Raw genomic sequence first — 24,216 nt, forward strand, 5'->3', positions numbered from 1 at the left:
TATGCATCAGAGAGTTGGACAATGACTAGGGAGGATAGAAGGAGAATTGATGCCTTTGAGCTGTGGTGCTGGAGAAGAGTACTGAATGTACCATGGACCGCCAAGAAAACAAATAGATTCATCCTATAGAGGGTTAAACCAGGCTGCTCCTTGGAGGCAAGGATTCTGCGGCTTTGCCTGACATACTTTGGACATGTTGTAAGGAGAGACAGGTCTTTGGAGAGGGACATCATGCTGGGCAGAGTGGAGGGACGGCGCAGCGGGGGAAGACCCTCTATGAGGTAGATTAATTCAGTGACTAGGGTAATCGGGGTGGATGTGTCAGAGGCAATGAGACTGGCACAGGATAGAGGAGGGTTTAGGGCTGTTGTACATAGGGTCGCTGTGAGTCGCAAGCAACTCGACGGCACATATCAACAACAACAACGAGTAAGTCAGTTGGCCGTACAAAATTTTGTCATACAGTCTTTGGCATGGTTACTTGTCACCATGGCCATATTTTCTAACTACTGATCCTTCTTCTTGGGTTCTTTTTGCATTCCAATAAATCATCAGTAGTTATCAGTGCATATTCACACCATGTTGGTCAATATTAGTTAATAGATGTCTCTTTTCTTCATCTTTGGCTGTCATGATAGTTACATACATTTGGATTATTATTTGGGTCCTATTAATTGGGTCTAGTTTGTATACTCTCTGTATCATTGACAATAATGTGCTTTAGGATATATCAGAACATTTTCTTTTGAAAATGAATGTGATGCTTTCCTCTTTAATGTGTCATTCCTTGTGTAGTATTCCAATTCACAGTGGCCAATATAGGTTCATTTCAGCTTACCAAAACCTAGGATATCAATCTTCATGCATTCTTTGTCATTTTGACAGTTTGCAATTTTTCTAGTTTCAAGATTCCATGTTCTAGTTATTAATGGATTTTTGCAGTTTTTCTTTTCCATCCTCAATCATGCCACCTCAGCAATTAATATCTTGAAAACTTTCCTCACTCCAAATCATTACGGTCGCTCCTACTTTGAGAAGACAGCTGTTTCTGATTGATATTTTGTGTGTCTTCCATCTTGAAGAACTCACCTCTTGGCACAATCTTAGACTGTGTTCCACTGCTCGTCATAGGGTTTTCTCTGATTAGCATTTCAGAAATAGACAGCCACTTCTTACTGATTGGCTTTCCTGTGGAAGCTCCACCACAGATGCATCTGTGTCTTATGGCTTTGGGTTAAATGTTACTGGGCTGCCATAAACTCTGTAATGCAGTTTATAGTAACAGTAAGACCACGCATAATAAATCAGTTGTTCAGTGCAGTGGGTATAGGGATAAATAGATGAGTTACTGAATCAGAAGAACTAAAAGTGACAAGTATTCTTAGATATGAATCATTCCAACACATGCCTTTTTCTGGTGAGGAAACTGATGTATGAAATACAAGTCCTCGGATTATTCATTGCTGTTTGCACAAACCCCTAAGAAATGCATTCCCTAATGAAGGAATCTCTGGCTGTTCATATCTCTTGTCCACAGATTCCTCTCTTGAATGTTTCTTAAACCCATCCAAACAGTAAGGTAGTAGAAGCTCTGTCGTGGTGAAAATTATAGGGACAAAGCTGGATGTTCCTTCTTGATCAAGGACTTGTTCTGTGTAAAGCCTTTAAACCAAAAATACTATCCAAACAGCCGAGTAAAGTTGTATCAAGTCTTTTGTATTAAGAGAACCCAAAGTCCTCATCCAACTAAATATTTTCTAAGCTATTTTTGCAGACATTTATAGTTAAAGTGGAAACTTTGGTGGCATAATAAATACTTGACTGCTAACAAAGTCACTTGTTCAGACTCTCTTAGTGGCTCTGTGGTTTATAAGACTTGATTACTTGTGGAGTCTGTGGAGCATGTCTGCCTCTGTTAAACAGATTTGCTATGCATTGGAGTTGACGCTGCTTCAAACAACAGCATCAGCTAAACTGACAAAAGTACAGTGATCTCACGCAGTGGAATACTATGCAGCACACAGAAGCAATGATTTTGTAAATTGTTATTACCTAACTTAGGAGAGACTGGAGAGTATTATGCAGAGTGAACTAACTCAGTCGCACAAGGACAAATATTGTATAAAACCAGTATTGTAGAATGAGTTATAAGGATCCAAGGAGGGGTGGATAAGGAAGCAGAGGGATGAGGATGTATAGGGGGAAGGGGACATTAATCATGGAGTTGTACAGTTTGATGGGGGGGAGTGAGGGAAATTGGAAGACTCTGTTCTCAAGAACAATGTATTTCAATTTTGTTAAAAAACTAGTATTAAAAAAAAAAGAAGACATTAAAAAATAGTACAGTGATCTCAAAGGATAGTCTTTATATACTAGGAATATACTGCAGGGAGTAAATCTCCTCTGCAATCTACAGCCTGTGTGAGGGTAAGCTTTGAGTTGGTTCCAATTTGATAGTAGCAAGTTGAGTTGAATAGCTATTATAAAAATATTTAGATGCCTTGAGTTTTGTATAGCTGTGGTTTTTTTCCTTATCCACATAGAAATGGATCTTTTTGCTTGTTTGTTTTCATTTACCCTGAAAATATGTAAGATTGCTTTTAAATTTAAGAATGTATTTTTATTATGGTGAACTAAGTAAAAGACTGTTGATATGGAGTTGGAAAAACAATTTTTGTTTGAAAATAATGTTCACAAATCTGTAAGCACATATAGACTATATTAAATACTTTTCTCAAATATTGTTTCTATGTCAGGTCAATTGGTCTGAAATACCTATACATATATTTCCACCCATAAATACATACATTATTTTATAAACTTAATTGGATGTAATGATGATTTACAGGCTCATTTTCCTTGATGATATTTTAAAAGTATTTCAGTAGTTGTACACATGACTAAATGTCAAGTCAGTGAAGGAAGCTAGGAACAAGGAACAGACCAACACAGGTTGGTTCTGGTCTGATATTGTTTGTGTAACATTGAATTCTGCCTTCCTTTCAGAAAGACTCAGTTTAATCTGCAAAATGAAGAAGTGCAAGTAAATAACACTTCAGTCCTGATAACCTTTGATTAGGACCTAAAAAACACAGATTATTAAAATGAAAAGGCATGCATTTATTTCAGATGACCTGCATTCTTGATATAGGTCTCATGCTTCAACCTTTGTCTTTTTTTTTCCTTAATGCTAACTTGGTTTTACTAACTTGAGCTAATGTTCTTTATTTTTACTTGAACATGTCTAAAAACCTCTAATTAAAAAGGAAACTTCAAAATCTTATACAGTAATTTTTTTATTGTCTGATTCATGGTTGGTACAATTTCAGTGTATTTAGCACTATATCCTCTTTTTACGTGCTTTCCTTTTCTATAAAAGACTATTTTTTTCTTTTAAGAGAAATACTATATATGAGATACATATTATATGATAATAAATATAGACCAGAAATAATGTATTATTTCTTGTACATTGATTCCAAATACTAGAGGACAATCCTTTTTCTTAAAAATATATGAAAACTAAAACAGAAAGTGGGTGAAGGGGATCGTAATATATAATAAAGGTTTGCTTAGACATTATAAAAGTTAATTGCTTTAGTTAGTGATAATTAATTCCTATGAATGATTGTCTGAAAAAGCTAATGTGATTTTATAAACTTTCACTCAAATAAAATAGATTTTTTTTAAATATATGAAAACTAACAATTAAGTTTGGATTCTAATCCAGGTTTAATAATTTCAATTTCAAGTTTGAAATCTGTCTTGCTAACACTATTGATTTTTATTGTTTACAAACAAAAACTGTGACTTGGTTTCTATTTGTCAGTTCCCTTTTTATTATACTTCCCTCCCTCCATCTCTCTCTGCACAGGGTGGGTATTCCGCTCCCTCCTTCTCTCCTTGGCAGGGCTCATTCCAAAGGATCCCAAGGACTGTTCCGCAGCACCGCAGACAGAGTGAGTCTGATCCTCTCACTCCTATCCTGTTCTGCCTTCCCCTTCTTGGATCTTTCCTTCTGCATGACTGCCCTTCCCTAGCACTCTCTTCTCTGCAAGCAGTGTGACCTGTGGGCATGTGCTAGTGCAGCACTCCCCATGGCCTTGTCTCTAATGAGCACATCTTTTCACTGCATGTCAACAAGCCACAGCATAGAGCTTCCGGAGACTTGTCAAAAGTTCATTAATTCTAAAGCTATTTTAACTTCTTACCAATGACCCTAGGCAGAGGGCATGCATCTGTCTGTAATACATTTTATTTTCTTAAGACTTTGAAAAAGAAATAAAAATTGAGTTTTGATCTAGTAATCTTAAAAATGTGTCTTCTGCACAAACATTTGCTACTGTAATATAATGGACAGATGCATACTGTTTAGGGAGCAGGCTTACTAGACCATTGCATATATTTTTCTAAATATTTTCTAAGACCTTCTGTTTGCATTTCAGTGTTATCTAAAAGAAAGCTTTGTATAATGATGTTTTCAACAATCTTTTTAATAACTAATATATCTTTGAAATGTGTCACATGTTTTATAGTACAAAACATATTAATTTGAATATGTATGATTTGCTAACATTTCTTATGATTTATTAGTAGCTATTTGATGTTAAAATACTATTATGTTATATTACATCTCCTTCCCAAAGCAGTGCTTATTCTCTTAATGTGTCCTAAGTACACCTGGTAAGTTGTACACCTGGATTATTTTATCTTTTTTTGAAAAGTCAACCCCCAAAAAACCTTAATATTAGTAAAAAAGAAGTATGAATGTAGTCAATCAGAGCCACTTTTGTACCTTGTACATGGATTTACCCTGATTTGTGATTCGTTCTATCCATTTATTTCATTAGTTATTCTAACCCATGGGTAGGTCTAAAATGGGAACACTTTTAAACCATTAGAAATGTGATTTATTTAAGCAAATTTTATTTGGCCAGTTAGTCAAAATCATGTATCAAGGTGAATTATAGTCCTGGGTGACATTTACTTTTGGGATCTTCCAAGTATATTTTTTTGTTTGTTTTAAAGGGAAAACAAAACTTAAAGGGTGTGGGTGTGTGTCTTATCTTAATTATATAGACCTTTGTAAGTAAGCCTGGTGGAGCATGAATTAAGCATTGCATTGATAATTGAACAATCAGTGATTCAAACTGCAGTTTGCTCCTATAAATATTAACACAGTTCTGGAAACTTATGCTGCAGTTCTGTTCTGTTCTGTCCTGTAAGATTTCTGTCAGTTGTAATCAATTTGAAAGCAGTGAGTCTTAGGTTTTTATATTCAAGTTGTTTGCAAGGCAGCTTTTTTAATACTAGCATTGAGAAAAGGAATTCTTTTTATCCTTTCTCCCATTGTTCCTTTCTTTATTCCTCAACTTCCTCTACAGACACTCCTTTTTACTTCTATTTTCGTCAAATACGTTATTCCCTTCTCTTTTGTAAAGATTCCTTTTAAAAAACCCAACAGAACAAAAGCCACTTCCATTAAGTCAATTCCAGTTCATGACCACGCTCCTCTTTATTTCCAGGGCCATAAATCTGCTTGGGAGGAATCTGCCCATATTTCTCTTATAGATGATAATTGCTGAATTTTTTTACTTTGGTGCAACACGTAACACCCCTAACACATACAAAATTATATTAAATTGTTCTGGTTTAATATGACCCTTAAAGGGCAGTTATAAAAAATAATGTCTTCTTGGGCTCATACCAGTAAACAGTATAGGACAGAAGATTGACCTTAGATTAAGACAACTGTCCAAGTTTTTACTCAAGTACATTTTAGATCCTGCCCTTTGTTCTCTCATTTTTTTCCTCAGCTAATTATATATAAAATTAAGATTGACTTTCCTATACTGGAAATAGAAGTCTAGATTTTTTTCCCCTCTAATGTTTCTCAGGAACAGTCATTTCACTTATTTCTGTAGCTCTAGAATTTTATTTTCTCTTTCTTGAGTCATTGACTCTTCATTTTCAAGAGTTTCTTTGTCCTTTCATCTTGAGTACAAAGCAGTTTTTTTTCATTGCAGATTTTGAAGTAGCACTATTCTCTGTCACTATCAAGGCTCATTTTTCTGGTTTTTCTAGATCAGACCTTCGTTCCCCTTTGTGATTTCCAGATTGATAGAAATAAAGTTTGTTTATTGAAAATGTGCATGTGTTCAGCTATCTAGGGAAATAATCCATACAGTAAAGTCTTTTTCTGGATAAATTCTCATGGTTTAAATAACTTTGAGAACCTCATATTCTAGAGACTTCCTTGTAAAATATTATAATTGAAGGTTTATTCTTGATAGTTTTTTTAAAAGCAATTTTTATGTAAACAACAAAACAAAAACAATTTCCTGAGCTTGAGAAGTTCCTTCAGAGGAAAAACTTGCTCTAAACTATTTTGGATTCATTCCAAGAACAGCTCAAACAGTTTAATTGTAAAATTAACCATTTTTTTCCATGACAAACTATGTTAAAGGAGAAAAGTTATGAAATTTTAAGAGTAAATATATTTTCCAGAGGATTTTAGTTAAATCTCCTTTTTGTTTTCCTTACATTCAGTGAAATACTTAATTTCACATTTGTCTTTGTGTACTTCCTAATCTTCTGGAGAGGTTAGTTCTGTAAGTGATGATATTAATCATCTTCATTATAGTCTCTTTCATTAGTCTTTTCTGATGCTCTCTTGAATGTCACCATGAAGGAACTATTACCTTTTTACACAGAGAATCCAGTGACCTTGCGCTTCCCAGGTCTATATGGATATAGTCTATTGTTTTTACAAAGGCCTAAGTGTAGTAGAGTTCCTGATGTAAAGAGATGGCTGGAACTATCTATATGCAGAAAGAGTTAATAATTATTATGTGAAGCATTTACCTGTACTCACTCCAGAAAGCTGGACATGATCACTATGTTTTTGCTAAATTTAATAACCACTCTGGCAAAATAGAAACAAAGGGAAGAAATAGAAGTTTAAGAAGGACTTAGGAAAGGCTGTGACACCAGGGATATCATTGCTGATGTCAGATGGATCCTGGCTGAAAGTAAGGATTAGCAGAAGAATGTCTCTTTGTACTTTATTGTCAACGAAAAGGTATTTGATTATGTGGATCATAACAAGTTGTGGCTGACATTGAGAAGAATGGGAATCCCAGAGCACTTAATTGTGCTCTTTCAGAGCCTATACACAGACCAGGAAGCTGTTATGCAGACAGAGCAGGGAAACAACTGCATGGTTGAAAACTGAGAAGGGAGTGCATCATGGCTGTATTCTCTCTCCATACCTATTCAATCTATATGCTAAACAAATTATCCAAGAAGCTGGACTCTCTGAAGAGGAGTGTGGCGTGAGGATTGGAGGGAAACTCTCACTAATAACCAGCATTCTGCAGATGACACAAGCTTTCTTGCTGAAAGTAAGGAGGACTTCAAGAACTTGTTGAAGAAGATCAAGGAATGCAGTCTTCGGTATGAATTGCATCTCTATGTCAAGAAAACAAAGATTCTTACCACTAGACCAATAAGCAGCATCATGATGGATGGAGCGGAGATTGAAACTGTCAACAGCTTCATCTTGCTTGGATCCACCATTAACACCCTTGATACAAGGAGTCAGGAAATAAGGAGATGCATTGCACTGGGAATATCTGCACTTTGGGACTTCTCCAAATTATCAAGAATTAATGATGTCAGGTTGAAGAGTAAAGTGTGTTTGAGTCAAGCCATAGTCTTCTGAAAACTGGACGATGAATAAGAATGACAGAAGAATTGACAGCTTTGAGCTATGGTGTGGAAGAACACCACTGACCATCCCATGGATGGCCAGGAGAACAAATGCATATGTCTTGGAGAGAGTGCAGCTTGAGTGATCTTTGGAGGCAAAAATGATGAGGCTTCACTTCACATATGTTGGATATGCTGTTAAGAGGGGCTGTTCCTTGGAGAAGGACATGATGCTTGGAAGAGTGGAGGATCAGTGATGGAGAGGAAGACCCTCAACCAGGTTGATTGACATGGTGACTGCTGCAATGGGCTTTTGTGTGTCAGGAAGTGTGAAGATGGCAGAGGATTGAACAGGGTTCAGATCTATTGTTAATAGGGGCATTATGAGCCATACTCGACTTAATGGCACCTAACAAGAACAACCTTCCTTTTTCAGGAAAATTTTACTTTCTTTTCTCAAGTGTATTAGTAAATCTATGGAATGGCTTAATAGTAATCTCTATTATTCCCAAAGCAAATGTTTACAGAACTTTAATGTTTATGTGGCTTTAAAAAAAGTGTTCTTTTAAATAATACTTGTTTTTTATGAGTGCCTGCACAGGCTTTTAAAATGTGCTCTCTAAACCCTTGCTTGAAAAAAAAAAAAATTTAGAAATCTTAGCTACCTTTAGCATTATATACAGTAACAGCAATGGGAAGAAAAACATCAATTTTAAACAACAAAAATTACTTAACTACATCTACATGTTCCTAGTATACAATTTCTGCATATAGTATTGACTAATTTCTAATATATGTTATAATGTTATTCAGAATTACAGTAAGAATGATGGCATCATATTATCCTGTCCTTCTCCTCTTATAAATTGAAGAGGTGTTATTCAAACATTTTGACAAGTGACATTAATACATTTCATTTTTTACAATCCAGTATACATATACATGTGAATATATATAAAATTCAGAAAAAAAAATGTGTGAAGCAATAATTTCCCTTTGGATGTCGTTGTTGTTATGTGCCATTGAGTCAAGACCCTATGCACATCCCTAAACCCTGCTCTATCCCTTGCCAATCTCACTGTCTCAGACACAGGTATCCTCATTACCCCAGGGAGTCTCCATCTCCTGTGCTGTCCCTCCACCCTCCCAAGCATGATGTCCTGCTTCTGGACTTATTCTGCCTTGCAACATGTCCAGAGTATGTCAGATGAAGCTTCAGAATCCTTGCCTCCAAGAAGCAGCCTGGCTTCACCCTCTCCAGGATGAACTTGTTTGTTCTCCTGGCATTCCATGGTATATTCGGTACTCTTCTCCAGCACCACAGCTCAAAGGCATCAGCTCTGCTTCTATCATCCCTAGTCATTGTCCAGCTATCTGATGCATAGCAAATAATTGAAAAGACCATGACCTGTGTCAGACACAGCTTAGTCTCCAGACCGACATCTTTCTCTTCAGTACTTTCTTCTCTATTCTATTTAATTATTTACATTTTAATGCTGTTTCTTTAAATATGACTACTAAAGTGTTTAGATAACAGGTTATGTGTGAATACTTTTTTTAAAATGTACACATTTTTGCAGATACTCTTACTGGCATGCTATAGTGTTTTTAAGTTATACTTCCTAAGGATTCTTGCATTGCACCAAGAATTTTCTTTTGGGTAAAATAGACTCAAACCTAAACCTGTTGACATACACTCAGTTCAGACTCACAACTTATGTTTGTTGTTGTTGTTGTTTTTATGTGCCATTGAGTCGCTTGCGACTCATAGCTACCCTATGTACAACAACTCTAAACTCTGTTCTATCCTGTGCCAATCGCACTGTCTCCGACACACTCATCCCAATTGCCCCAGTCACCGAATCAATCCATCTCCCAGAGGGCCTTCCCTTTCTGCGCCTGCCCTCCACCCTCCTAAGCATGATGTCCCTCTCCAAGGACCGGTCCCTCCTTACAACATGACCAGAGTGTGTCAGATGAAGCCTCAGAATCCTTGCCTCCAAGGAGCAGCCCAGTTTAACCCTCTCCAGGGTGAATTTGTTTGTTTTCTTAGCAGTCCATGGCACCCTCAACACTCTTCTCCAACACCAAAGCTCAAAAGCATCAATTCTCCTTCTATCCTCCCAGTGAGAAAAGCTTCCCAGAGTTTTCCTGGCTCCAGTTTTCACAGAAGCCTATCTCCAGACCTTTCTGCTGGTGCTCACAGACAGCAGTCCAGTCCATACTGTGCAGCCCAGAAGTCTTTAGTGTTGGTGAAGAACCAGCGGTTCCTTAGTTTAGCCAAAATGATGATCTCATTGAATTGTCCTTTTCTTTCCACTAACTTGCTTATCCTCTACTGTGCTTTCTCACTTTCTTATTTTACTTGCTTTGTACTTGTTCTGTCACTGGTTTTGGCGAGGGAAATGTCTCTTGCCTCTGGAAAAAGAATCTAAAAATGACAAAGTCTATTAATTTAGAAAGCCTTTACATTTACTTTTTAAAAATGTAGCCATACATTTAAAAAAAAAGTTTTTAAGAGATTTTCTATTTATTTTACTTACATCATCATTTAATCTTTCCAAAATATCTTCCTGTCAGATCTCTTGTTATCTCAATTTTGTAATGTCATATTTTTGTCCCAGTTATAAAATGTTGTAAATAAACAAGTCAGATAAGTGTAGTAATCTCCTTGGGGTACCAAGCAAGCCAGAATTCAAATCTCATTCAAATTCCAGAGTATCACTTTTAAATATTTATTATGTTAAAACTGGAAACCTTTTATTAAAAACTACAGCATTCTAATTACAGTAATAAATACATAATTTTGGAGAAGTTGGGAAATATAAAAAAAATTTGGTATATTCTTGGTTTTTACTTTTTAAAATTGGGATCTTACATCTATTCAGATTTTTGCTTTTTATGAATAGTAAACATTTCTTAAAATATAGTCTTTCCTGACTGCATGGTAATGCATTATTATGTGCTCTTGTTGAGCACTCATTTCTAGTTTTATCTATCAAATAGAGATGCTATTGGCTGTGGAAGTGTCCTCGTGTATAAATCCACATCAGCATATTTATTATACACAGGTGGATCCTTAAAAGGATCCTGATCAAAGGTGATATCCTCTTTTAGAGAGACTTGATATGGGGTACTGAAGTGTCAGAGATGTAAAGTAACATGGCTCTACCTGATTGACTCCAAATATGAGTAACCAATTTTATATGCAAGCAAAACTTTAACACTTAGATGCAAAATTATCTCTGGATATGACTTCATGAAAGTAAAATATTTTAATTAAACTAGGGTATCCTAGTAAAAATGGAGCTGATTTAATTTTATATAACAAGTTAATTTATTATCTAAAAATAGTTAATATGGACTGTAGCACTATGCAGCTATTGCAGGTGCTTTCCTACATGACCATTCTTACTAGAAAAGTGTATCAAATGTATAATTTAATAGGCTTTCCATAGATTGAAGCACAGGTTAATTTGTCTCAACATGTTATAATTATAGGAGGCACAACAATTGGTATTTTTTGTGTAAAGTCAGATATAACAATCTGCTTTTAGATTGGCATTTTTTGGTTGGTTTGGTTTTTGGTTTGTTTTTTTTTTTTAAACCAGTGTTGTTGTTTTTTTACTGTATTGTGCTAACATCTTATTCTAGATTGACAGGCCATGCATATTACTGGTCACAACAATGGAACTATACTATTATGATAGCATTCATGTCTTTTCTGAACTGCTCTGCATCTCACATGGATTCTGTGTGTTTGAGATAGTAGGTCCATGTGTTAAGTATATACTGTTGTACCTATGCAGTAAATTCTTTTTTAAGTAACTGTTAGTTAATTTCTTATTTCAGAATTAGTTGGTAATCTTTATTTATCAATCACACATCCTCTATAAAATTGCTGACATCTCAAGAAAATTTCTGACATCTTGAGGCAAGAATATCTCTCCCCTCAAAACTGATGTGTGGAGTTTAATTTATAATTTAAAATATACTATTTAGCATGCATGAAGATCAGGTTATACCTTAATTAATGTTTAATGAAGTAATGATAAAAGTCAGCCAGTAAATACTGACCTTCTGTTTTATAATGTGCACAAATGCTCCAACATTGTTAAAAACAGTTTCTATTTCTTTCTTAAAAGATTATAAAGAGCTCAGCCTTGAGGTCTTTGGAGTATTAACATTAAGTTGTATCAAGGTTGTTTCAATTTCCATCTGTTAAGCATTTTAAATTTATTCTTTTTAAATCTGACAAGTTTTATATATACCTTCTTAAGTATAAATGTACTAATCTGAAAATTACTGCAACAAGACAAAAATGTTTTCATAAAGTAGAAACATAATAAAACAATAATGGTTATAAAACACAGGTTTAAATAAAACACTGTGGGCTGCCTTCAGTCATGCAATTCCTGATGTTATATGTGGTCTCTGACACTGTTGTCCTGTCTTTCTCTTGTCTCTGCGCTCCCATTATGCCATTGGCAAGGAGTTGAGAAGTTAGTCCATTACTTCTCTGACAAAGCGTGGTACAGTACAATTTCAGATATTTTTTTTCCTACCACCTTCACCATAATTGTTTCTCCCTCAGTTTGCATGATGCATGTCAGAGCCTGCATGAATTACAGGCATGCTTTTTTTTTATGGTTCCTTTCCTACCATTTTTAACCTTTAAAATATTCTTAATAATAGTAATAAACTTTTATGTGTTCAGAACATAATTCTGTATAGTTCTTATGCCTGTAATGCAGTAGCGCTCTTATACTCAAAACTATTTCTGTTACCTTCTCTTTGTATACTTTGGCATATTTATCATCGGGACTTAATGTTTCTAGCTGCTGTCTTATTGTTCATAACCCAGAACTGAAATGCTTACAGAAATGGATATATGTTATTTCTCCCATCCTAGTGTGAAAAGTGAAGGTAGGATAGGAGCTTTTCACAGAGATGAATATTAACTTACCTAGCTCATGTTCCGACGGAGGAGTGGCATCCACTTCCTGAATAACATGCCTCCAGAAAGTCTATGAACTTTAATAAATGTCAGTAGTTGTAGGGGGCTGTCTTCAACAATAACAACAGTGTGGAAAATGAAGGTAGGATAGGAGCTTTTCACAGAGATGACTATTAACTTTCCTTGCTCATGTTCCATCTCTGTTCTCCATTTCTCTTTGTGAATTACCTCTTTCAGAAACACTGCCAAATTTTTTAGTGTCTTTTTACTCAGACTCTGTAGGTTAACTCAGCCTAGAAGAAAAGAACATATTCCGGAAAGTTAGTATCCATCCAGATGTTGGTATTGGATTAGGAGTTTAAAAATATATTAAAACTTAAATGTTTGCATTGCTTATTCTGAAAGCCTTTGAACTCATCAGCTTTAGCCGAATCTATTAAATAGTTGAGTAATAAAGTTGGAGGAGGAGTCCTGTTGGTTCGTCCAGGGTTTTATGTCGAGTTCTGGTGGTTCAATCCAAGGTGTAGTGTAACTAGCCAAAAGACTGTGAGTCTGGTGGTTCAAATGGGCCAGCAGCTCCAGGAGGGAAAGATGATAGTGTCTTCCCATTAAGATACACAGCCTGGGAAACTTGAAATATTACTGTAAGTCCAAGCTGACTCAGCAGCAGTGAATTTGAGGCTATTTATTTTTTAGTTGTTGTGTGCTGTCCAGTCAGAACCGACCCATAGTTGAACCTCCTTTCAGAGGCAGTTAATTGCACGGGAGGAAATTCCCTGTCCTCCTACAAAGCAGCTTGTGTATCTGCACTGCGTTCCTTTGGGATAGCAGCTCGGTTTCTTACCACTTACCAGGGCTCCCTGCTCTTAAATTATCTTGACAGTTCAAATCCTGGATTTGCCTTTCATTGAAGTATGTAACTTTGGACTGACTGTCTCTTAACGTCTCAGAACCTCAGTTTACTTTTACAAACTTCTTTTATTTTATACTTAGAGTGAGATAGATAATCCTTGGCAGGGTAGTGATTAAAAGTGCTCAGATGCTTAAAGCAAAATATTGGTGATTCAAACCCACCAGCTACTCTTCAGAGAAAGACGTAGGAGTCCATTTCCGTGAAGATTTAACAGCCTTAGGAGCTCTGTGAAGTAGTTCTTATCTGTCCTGTTAGTAGGTTGCAAGTCAGAGTCGGCTCAATGACAGTGAGTAGGACATGATCAGTGGAGGTCATTCCTGCAAATTCCTCTTGGAAAGTTAAATAATCTTGGTCTCTTCCAGCCCTGGCATTGCTCAAGCATTTGTAAAATGACAGGCACTGTACTGAGCACTTTACAGGCATGATATTGTTCATTATTTACAACAATTTAAGGAGGTGAGATTCTGTTACTGTTTTCATTTTACAAAATAACAGTGTTCACTCTGAGTAGCATAACAATTTTCTGCTATCTTAGCAATATTAATTGGCATGTTAAAGCCAGAACTTGAATAAGTCTTTCTATAAATTTCTTCCTAAACTTTATAATATCTTGCATTCCTTCCTTGGACAACTGTTAAGGAGTATTTCATATCACGCAGTGATTCAAATATGGCTTTAAAGCACTCAGCAATAATGAATTAGCCAGTTTATGAAGTATGTGCTGCTGTGGTGCATTTGAAGCCTGTTGTTTTTGTTTTGTTCTGTCATATCAACTATGGCTCATAGTGATCTTATGAACCTTGCCCAGTACTCTGACACCCTCACTATCTCTGATAAGCTGAAGCCCATTGTTACAGTCACTGTATCAGTACACCTTGTCATCATCTTTTTTTATGACACTCTACCTTTCCTAACATGATGCTTTTTTCCAAGGATTTTCCCCTACCATACCTCACCCCAGTAACATATTTAGAGTATGTGAGAAGAAGTTTCACCATTCCTGTCTCTAAGGAGCACTTTGGTGACAGTCCACAGAATAGTATTCAGTACTTTACTCCAACAACACAGTTCAAAGGCATCAAGTCTTCTTTTGTCATCCTTATTCATTGTCTAATTTTCATATGCATAAGTAGTCATTGAAAAGACTATGGCTTAGATCAGGCACACCTTTGTCTTTAAACTGACATCATTGCTCTTTAGCACTTTGAAGAGGTCTTAGACAGCACATTTTTCCCAATGAAACTCATCTTTTGATTCCTTGACTTCATACTCTGTAGAAACTAGTTAAATATAAAGTTGCTTATTGAGCTTTTTCTTTTTCCTGTCCTCCAATTACAAAAGACCTTTGGCTTGAACTCCTACCTTTGAGAGGTAATATTTATTGAAAGCTTACTATATGCTAATGGTTCTGTGGTAAATGTTTTTTGTTTATATTTAACTAGAAGAGATACAAATGGGAACTGACATTCAGAAATATTGAGTCTTCAGGTAAAAAAGATTTGGTGACCGAGCTTGTGTATTATCACAGTTGTGTTTACTCTAACACTGTCTTTCTAAATAGGAATCATTATTTGACCCCAGACTTAATTGAGAAAAAGAAGGCTTTTATTCTATCTTTAAATTTACCTTTTATTAGTTTTTATATAAAAACCTACCCTGTGGTGCCTACTATTTCTTGACCTTGATACATGTAACCAATTTTCCAGAGAATTTCTCTGTATGGTGTTATTAAATTTATGTATCTACCAAAAATATGACCCTGGGGATGAGTTTGAATTTAGAAGTTTCAGGAAAGCCTCCTTTAGGTATAAGATGGAACTCTCCTCATTTGTGACTCAGGAGTCACCTGAAGTCCTTTCTCCAGTAGTGAGGGACATTCCTTTTGCTTTCTAGGTTTTGTGAGCTGCAAGGCTGACAAAAGTGGTAACTTCCCCAGAGGCATGAGCCTCATTGATACAGGCAGTGCCTGGAACTCATCTTAGCACCCACCCAACTAGCCACTTACTTATCCCATCTTCAGAATTTGTGTGAATCCTCTCTAGTTCTCTGCCAGTATCTTTCAGGCCCTTAGAATTTTGACCTGAGGTACTTAGCAATAGGTTTTTCTTACTATTTCATCTCCTTTCCACAATACGTTCCTGGTAGATAAAGAAATTAACGTGGAGGGTTGTTTATTTGCTTGTTTGTTGCCTCTGTGTCTTTGTCATTTACTGACCCTCTCTGTAGGAAGAATTGTCATTGTCTCGTGTCTGCCTGGCATACTGCTGCTGAGGAGTGTGATAGCTACAGTCATCCTTACCATTTCATTTTGTTCCTGTGTATTATTAGTTTATGCAGGAGACTTGAGTTTGTCTTTATCAGTTGACTGTCTGCCCCTGTAGGACAACATTGCTGGATGTGCAGTAACTGAAGAACACACTCCAGAGTGTGTGATGCACACAGGTTGTGCCCATTTTCTAACAGCCAAGACACTAAGAAAAGGGAGACCAAAAATGAACCTGCATCGCTCCACAGATGTCATACCCTTCTGATCATAGCCTGCACACATTAGTACATGGAGAGTGATGTTTGTTACAAGACCAGACAGCCTACATAGGGGAAGTGCTGCCATGAGCAGTTTCCTCTCAGGCTGTCAGAGCAGCACATGGCTTTGTTTACACACCTCTTTATGTGCTCAGGATGAGGGCCTTGAATGGACCGCCACATGCCCCCAGGCTCCCTGGCCAGAGAGCTCCACGAGGGTAATTGTAGGTTTATCTTGTGTGTGCTGAACCCATACTGTGGTTCAGGAGACCAAGAACACGTCCTTTCCCAGATGCTTTATACCTTTACCCTTAATGAATAATGGTTATCTTTTTAACAGTGTTAACAAACAAGCTATTACATTATGCTCCCTTGCATGAATAGGGTGGGGTTATTGTTCCAGAATTGGTGTAGTTTGTAGAGAGCTGTGCAGCTAACTGGCAGGCTGCATCTCTCTTGCAGTTCAAATCCACGAGCTGCTCCACAGGGAAAAGATGGGCAGTCTCCTCCCATGCAGTTTACAGCTGTGAATTGTCAGTGAAAACTATGACTTTGTGACTTAATCTTGTTAAAACACAAGACCGCAGTGAGAATTGTAGTTTGTTGTGTGCCTAAAGATACCAGGAGGGAGTGGAAAGACAGGAGAATGTCATGGCTGCCTGGCTTCTCTGAAGAGCTTGCTCCTCACACCATAGATTCCAGACTCCTCCAGACACCAGCATTGAAATAGTAGAGTGCCTGACCCATGTTGTTGTTGTTATGTGCCATCGAGTCACCTGTGACTCCAGCAACCCTATGTACAACAACAGCTCTAAACCCTGCTCTATCCTGTGCCAATCTCATCATCTCTGACACACCTACCTTGACTACCCCAGTCACTGAATCAATCCGCCTTATAGAGGGTTTTCTTCTCCTGTGCTGTCCCTCCACTCTCCCAAGCATAACATCCTTATCCAAGGATTAGTCCCTTCTTGCAGCATGTCCATAGTATATCAGATGAAGCTTCAGAATCCTTGCCTTCAAGGACCAGCCTGGTTTAAGCTTCTCTAGGATGAGCCTGTTTGTTTTCTTAGCAGTCCATGGTTCTCCAGCACCACAGTTCAAACTAGGGAGTAATTTCCAGATCTCTGACACATAGCAAGTGATTGCAAAGACCATGGCCTGTATAAGGTGCACCTTAGTCTCCAGAGTGACATCATTGCTCTCCAGTACTTTGGAGAGGTCGCTAACAGCAGACTTTCCCATCACAGTATGTCTTTTTATTTCCTGGCTGCTGGTGCCAAGAGTGTTGACTGTGGAGCCAAGCAAGTCTGCACTGTTAATAAAGAAGACAGTCATCATTTTGACTCACTGTGGACCACAGTTCTGAGTAGTAATGTGGATCAGAGGCTTCTCAGTGCCTGATTTTTGGAAGTAAATTGCCAGACATCATGTGGATTCAAACCTCCAACCTTTTGCTTAGCAATGATCATAATAATGATTTGCACTATCCATAATGTGTGTGGTGTTGTTAAGTGCCATCGAGTTGTAGATGACTTATAGTGACCCTATGAACAGAAGACCTGAACACTTGTATAACTTTCATCGTTTCTCCATGTTCATAAAGTTTCTGGAGGCAAGCTCTTTGGGAAGTGGATGCCACTCTTACTACCATGGATAACCATTATTGCATTTGAGACATTATTGTCACAGGGTTCAACAACACAGCAACCATGAGTTACCTCTGTACAGCAAATAGACAGACCAGTGCTATACTACTTAGAAGAATGTTTGACCAAAAACAAAACCAGGTCTAAGGGCCACAGATTAAAAATCACCCACCTTTTCTATGCACAACGCCACAGAGCTGTCTCTATGTTGGTGTAGATAACCAAATAGAAGAGTAGATGGTCTCTTACAGCTGTCTCTCTGAAGTTTTGCCATCTATGAGGGTATCAGAGTTTCTTGCCTATTTAGAATTCTTCGTATAGATACTGAGAGTATCTCTTTTTTTTTTTTTTAACAACCATAGAAACTATAGTAGATGTGGGTAAGGTGAATTGCTAACATTGTATTTGTATTAATACAATTGAATTATTCAGAAATTGTGCTGCAACCAACAAACTATAGGAGCATATCTTTACTTTTTAGCTCTGTAGCTTGTTCAACTTTCTAACACGTAATAACCATCCAGTCCTTTGGACAATCACTTTTACATAAGCATCTAGAGATCAATAGAAAGCCGTCCTTGATCCTCAGATTACACTAATTTTTTAAGTTTTGAAGACATATTTTTTTGTTTAAAGTAAGATAAAGGAGAACGTTTAAATACTTAAAATTAAAACTTTTTTGAGGATGGAGAAATTATACTATAAAAGTAAATTTTTACTGAAAGATAGAATCTGAAATATTTAGTGTATAAAAGGTGTTGATGTCAGGTTGATTTTTAATTGTGATAATCTCCTCGTTCCCCCAAATAAAGGATTGTGTTCCATATAGTTTTAAGGAGTTAGGTTTTAGATCATGCATCGCAAACCCAAAGGCCATGCCTCTCTGACATTTTGAGTCTACCAGCTACTGCTTGAGAGAAAGATGCACATTCTCTTCCCTTATGATTGTTATTGTTGTAGTTCAGTGCTACTGAGTTGAATACATCTCGTAGTTACTTTAAGAACGATGGGATCTGGATCATGCCATCATCTCTGCCAAACTTGAACTCATTGTTACAGGCACTGAGTGAGTTCATTTTATTGATGGTATTCCCCTCCTTTGCTGACCCTCCCTTTTTTCCAAGCATGATGTCCTTGTCCAACATCCACCAAAATATATGAGACAGAATGTGAGGGTAATTGGCTGTCACATGTCACCCCACTGATCACCTGGATTGATTCGGCTGATCTGGCTGGCTAGATGGGTGTCCCCTTCCTCCCTCAACAATCCATGTGCATCCATGCCGAAGCTGCATACTTGGTTGAAGAGGATGACCATCCCCAATAGAAGGAAAGCCCATCCTTTGGTCAATGGTATACGAGTAGCTGCACTCCCCTGCTAGAACCTCCAAACAAGCTCTTAAAGTTTGTGGGGAAAAAAAAAAGTTTCACATTTCTTTCCTCCAACGACCACCTGGTTGCACTTTCTCCAAGATATATCTATTTCTTCTTTTGATAGTCTATGAGATAGTTAGTACTCCTTCAGTACCACAACTCAAAGGCACTTCCTTAGTCACTGTCCAGCTTTCAGGTACCTAACAAGTAATTAAAAATACCATGGCTTTGATCAGGCACACTTTAGTCTTTAAACTGAATGAAGCATTACCCTTTAGAACTTTGTAGAGAGGTTCTGGACAGCAGTTTTTCACATAGCAACACATCTTTTGATTTCTTGACTGCTGGTAAGGGTGTTGATTGTGAATCCAAGTAAAATTATATCATTGACAATTACAGTCCTTTCTCATTTTGTCATAGTGCCGAGTGCTATTAGTCCAGTAGCGAAGATTTTGTTTTCTTGATGAGCTGTAAACCATTTGAAGGTTGTAGTCCTAGATCTTCTGCAGCAAGTGCTTCAAGTCTTCTCTTTTAGTGAGCAAGTTTCATTTGCATGATGTAGTCATCCTCCAATACTGATGCACATCCTTCTTTATAAAGTTAAACTTCCCAAATGATTTTTTTTCAACATACAGACTGAATAAGTATGGAGAAAGGATATATTCCTGGGGCACACCTTTTTTTAATTTTTAAACCAGGCCCTGTTGCCTTCCTCTATTCAGACAACAGCTTCTTAGAAGCAAGTAAGTGAAAAGACTGTGGATTGCATCAGGCATACCATAGACTTTACATTGACATACATCGATCTTTAGAACTTTGGAGAGGTCCTTGTCAGCATATTTTCCCGAAGCAACATGTCTTCTTTTACTTCACACACACACATACACACACACACACACACACACACACACACACACAGAACCTGTAGAAAACACACATATATACATACGGAAACCACTAATTTCTTTAACGTAGTTTAATATAAATACTTATTTAATAGAAGTGTTTAGTCTAACCCCTTTCAGTTAACACACTTGCCATTTTTCTACTCTCTTTAGTTGTTTAATACTTTTAATATGAGCCACATGTAAATTATCTTGGAAATGCTCAGTTTAAGTCTGAGACTTGCAGCTTGAATTGTCAGCTCAGTAACATGTTTCTTTTAGACATGATGCAGTATTGTCGAGAGCTGGTTAAGAAGAAGTTGAAAAGGGGACATAGCGTGAAATACATGACCTCTCATAGCACTCCTTTTGGACAGAGTGTAGCTGCCTTGCAAAACGCCAAGGAAATGACACAAATAATGCCACATACATAGTCTCCCTGTGTGTTGTTAGATAACATCAGCTTGACTGCAACTCACAGAGACCCTGTGAACAACAAATGGAAACCTGTGCCACCCTCAAGCCCATATTTGTAATCACTGAGTCATTCTGTCTCAAGAGGGCTTACTTTCTCATGCTGACCCTCTACTTTTTCGAGTATAATGTCTTTTTCTAAGGGCTGGTGCCCTCTGACAAAATGCCCAAAGCATGTGAGATGAAGTTTCACCATTCTTGCCTCTGTAGCACTTCCTCAAAAACAATTTTGTTTGTTCTTTTGGGATAGTCAATACTCTGTCAACACCATAATTCAAAGGCATCCATTCTTTTTTGATCTTCCTTATTTATTGTCCAACTTTCAGTTGCATAAGAAGCAATGGGAAAAAAAACCCATGGTTTAAATTGTTATTTTTATGTGCTGTTGATTCACCTGAGACTCCTAGTGACCGTTTGTACAACAGCTCTGAAGCCTGCCCTGTCCTGCGCCAGTCTCACTGGCACTGACACGCCTACCTCCATTGCCCTAGTTACTGTATCCATGTCATCTGGGGTCTTCTCTCCTGCCCTGTCCCTCTGCCCATCTGAGCATGATGTCCTTCTCCAAGGATCAATCCCTCTCAAAGGATTAGTCCCTCCTGGCCACATGCCCAAAGTATGTGAGACAGAGCTTCAAAATCCTAGCCTTCAAGGAGAAACTTGGTTTTATCCTCTCCAAGACAGACCTATTTGTTTTCTTCGTGGTACATGGTATGTTCAAGAGTCTTCTAGAGAACCACAACTCAAAGGCATCAATTCTTCCTCTGCCATCCTTCATCATTGTCCAGCTCTCTGATGCATAGCCTGGTCTCTAGACTGACGTCATTGCTTCTCAGTACTCTGGAAAGGTCCCTGACAGCTGATTTACCTAATGTAATTTGTCTTTTGATTTCCTGACTGCTGGTGCCAAGAGTGTTGATTGTGGGGACAAGCAAGCTGTAACTGTTAACAACCTCAGTCTCTACTCCATCCATCATAGTGCTGCCAATTGGTCCAGTGGTGAGAATATTTGTCTTCTTGATGGCTTAAATTAGGCATCCCTTAGTCATTAAATTGACTTCCTTTTTCTTTAGTACTTAAAAGAGGTCCTTGACTACGGATTTCCCAAAAACAACATGTCTCTTGATTTCATGATTGCTGCTGTCGTGTTGATTGTGGATACAAGTAAAATGAAATCATCAACAACTTTCATCTCTTCTCCACCTATCATAATGTTGCCAGTTGGTCCAGTGGTGAGGAGTTTTGTTTTTTTGATGTTGAGATGTAATCTATAAGGAAGGCTTTGATCTCCAGTTAAGTGTTTCATATCTTCACTTTCTGCAAGCAAGGCTGTGTTGTCTGCATAACTCACGTTGTTGGTTGAGTCTTCCTCCAGTTCTTATGTCATATTTTCCTTCATATAGTCCAATTCCTTGAATGATTTGCTCAACATACAGATTAAATAAGTATGGAGAAAGGATACAACTCTGATTGAGACATATCCTAATATATACCGTGCAGTGTTCGTTTGTTATATTTAAATGACTGCTTCTTGGTCTAGGTATGAGTTTTGCATGAGCACAATAAAGTGTTCTGAGATTCCCATTCTTCTCAATATTATCTTTAATGTATTATTCAGTCAGATGTCTTTGCATAATCAACAAAACACATATATTTATAATACAAAATAACCTTTTAAAGTTTACTTTTCAAAGTCCTTTGTCAAACTCTGACATTTCTAGAACACATTATTTAATTGAAAATGTGCCTACATGTTTATAAGTTTGTAGAAACCACTCCTGGCAGCAGTAAATGATGACCACCACACTCTGACCCATATATCTTAACTCGTGTGGTCACGGATAGAGAAGCAGACATGCTGCCTGTAGAGTTGTGCTGTCTTAGATGTCTCTGATCAGGGCCCCTGTTTAGAGTTCATGCCGTTTGGTTTACTCTCATCCATCATTCTTTTAATTTTTAACTTAGTTTTAGGACTTATTGACAGGATTAATTTGCCCATTTTCTGCCTATCTAGAGCCTTAGTTGGTTCCTTGAATTATGTAAAGACAGGACATAAGCTTTGGAAACTTCATTCTGAAATTTTTCATCACAAATGTTAAAGATAGATTCAAGATAAGCTTAAAAATACTGACTTCATTGTCTTTAAATAGAATTTCACTTCAACTGAGAATATAATCTTCATTATAAATATAAATACTGCTTTTCCGCTAGCAATTTTAATTCTCAACAGTGACACAGTACTTTGAAACATTTAAGAACTCCCTTAAGTATTGTAAGAAGGTAAACTACTTTAAAAAAGAAAAGAAAAAAAATTTAAATATTCTTTTTGTCACAGTCATAGTGCTTTTTGAAGATAAAAATCAAAGTGGAAAGTATTCTCTTTCAGCTCTCTTATGTATAAAATTTTGAATACTTACTTAAGGCAGGAAATTGTTTTCTACAATAAATAAGTACTCTAAGGTTTTCTTTCCCCTTGTTTTATTTTGAATCTTATTTAGTATTATTTATGGCCTGTGTAATTTTTTGTTTGCATTTTCATTCTTGTATTTGTCTCATGATTCCATCTGAATATTACAGTTCATTTCTTAAACTAAAAACAGCAATATATGTTTTCTATATTAAAGCATAAAATACCAAAACAGTCCAGTGGAAGTTTATATTAATTATGACTGAGATTTCTAAAATATATTATTGCTAATATTGCTTTTCTTTTTAACAGCCTCAAGTACTACAGTCTTCCCGCAGCCTCCCCAGACCCACAGACCACGCCCAGGGAAAATTAATAAAGCCACAGCATGCTGACACCCTCAGTGACTGGGCTCCGCAGGGCATGCTGAGAGTGGACAGAAGGCTCACCCAGGGCTTGCAGCAAGAAAGCAAGTATTGTCCAGATGGCCTGCCTATTTCTTCAAGCCCTCAGTTTACTGAGGATGTATCTAGTAGTACACATTCAGAAGCAGACCTAAGCATAACCGTGAATACTCCAGAGCCTTATCATTTGGCAGATAACAACATGAGTAACATGCAGTTTGTACCCAACTCTCTTCAAACACTTCCTCAATCAAGTTCAACTGACCAGGCTGTGGGAGCTCTAAGAAGGCAGTCTTCACCTGCGGGCTATATATCACAGTCCAAAGCTTTGCAGCTTCAAAAGCCATCCATCTTGAATTCTCCTCCAGTGACGAATCCAGTCCCTCAGTCATCTCCAAGTAAGACTGTCACTTGTAAAAAGTCCCTGGTAATCACACCACGTAATTCATCAAAACTTCAATCAGCCTCTAGTCAGACAAGTCTTACTAATGATTCTAATCTGAAAGTGTCTAAACTCCAACCCCCTTCCAGCACTTTCATACAGAAAATCAGCAACACCCGACTAGAATCTCAAAATCTTCAGGCCAAGACTAGCATCCCACGACCTCTAACACGAAGGAAGGAAAGTGTGCAGATGCCGAATGGCAGTTTTCATGCTGGGGATTGTTTGGCTGCTAATTAATATTCTTATCTTTCTAAACCAAAGATACATTAAATCCATAGCCATCACCTGCCAGTTAGTGTTTGTAAAGCAAGTTTATTTGTAATATCTTTATGTGCATTTTACTACCAAGGTAGAGGTTCCATTAAAGCTTGCAAACATTAAATATATTAAAGCATAGAATCTTCTACTAGTTTGGCTCTTCCATTTTATATCTCAATGGAAGCACATATCATTTCAATAGACTTGTCTCAGGTAAA

At 37.2% G+C, this 24,216-nt stretch overlaps 1 pseudogene across 1 annotated transcript in view; it reads left to right on the forward strand.

Annotated features, from left to right (window-relative positions):
- The window catches only part of LOC102859000, a 221,142-nt pseudogene extending 197,132 nt beyond the window's left edge, over nucleotides 1-24,010 (forward strand). Inside the window, exon 9 of the transcript XR_439012.1 lies at nucleotides 23,204-24,010. The product of XR_439012.1 is annotated as a serine-rich coiled-coil domain-containing protein 2-like (transcript). The remainder of the gene's footprint in view (nucleotides 1-23,203) is intronic.
- Nucleotides 24,011-24,216: the final 206 nt, after the last annotated feature.

Source organism: Elephantulus edwardii, unplaced genomic scaffold (genome assembly GCF_000299155.1).
Source record: "Elephantulus edwardii isolate Elephantulus edwardi_28Jun2011 unplaced genomic scaffold, EleEdw1.0 scaffold00305, whole genome shotgun sequence".
In the NCBI taxonomy this organism is placed as follows: Eukaryota; Metazoa; Chordata; class Mammalia; order Macroscelidea; family Macroscelididae; genus Elephantulus; species Elephantulus edwardii.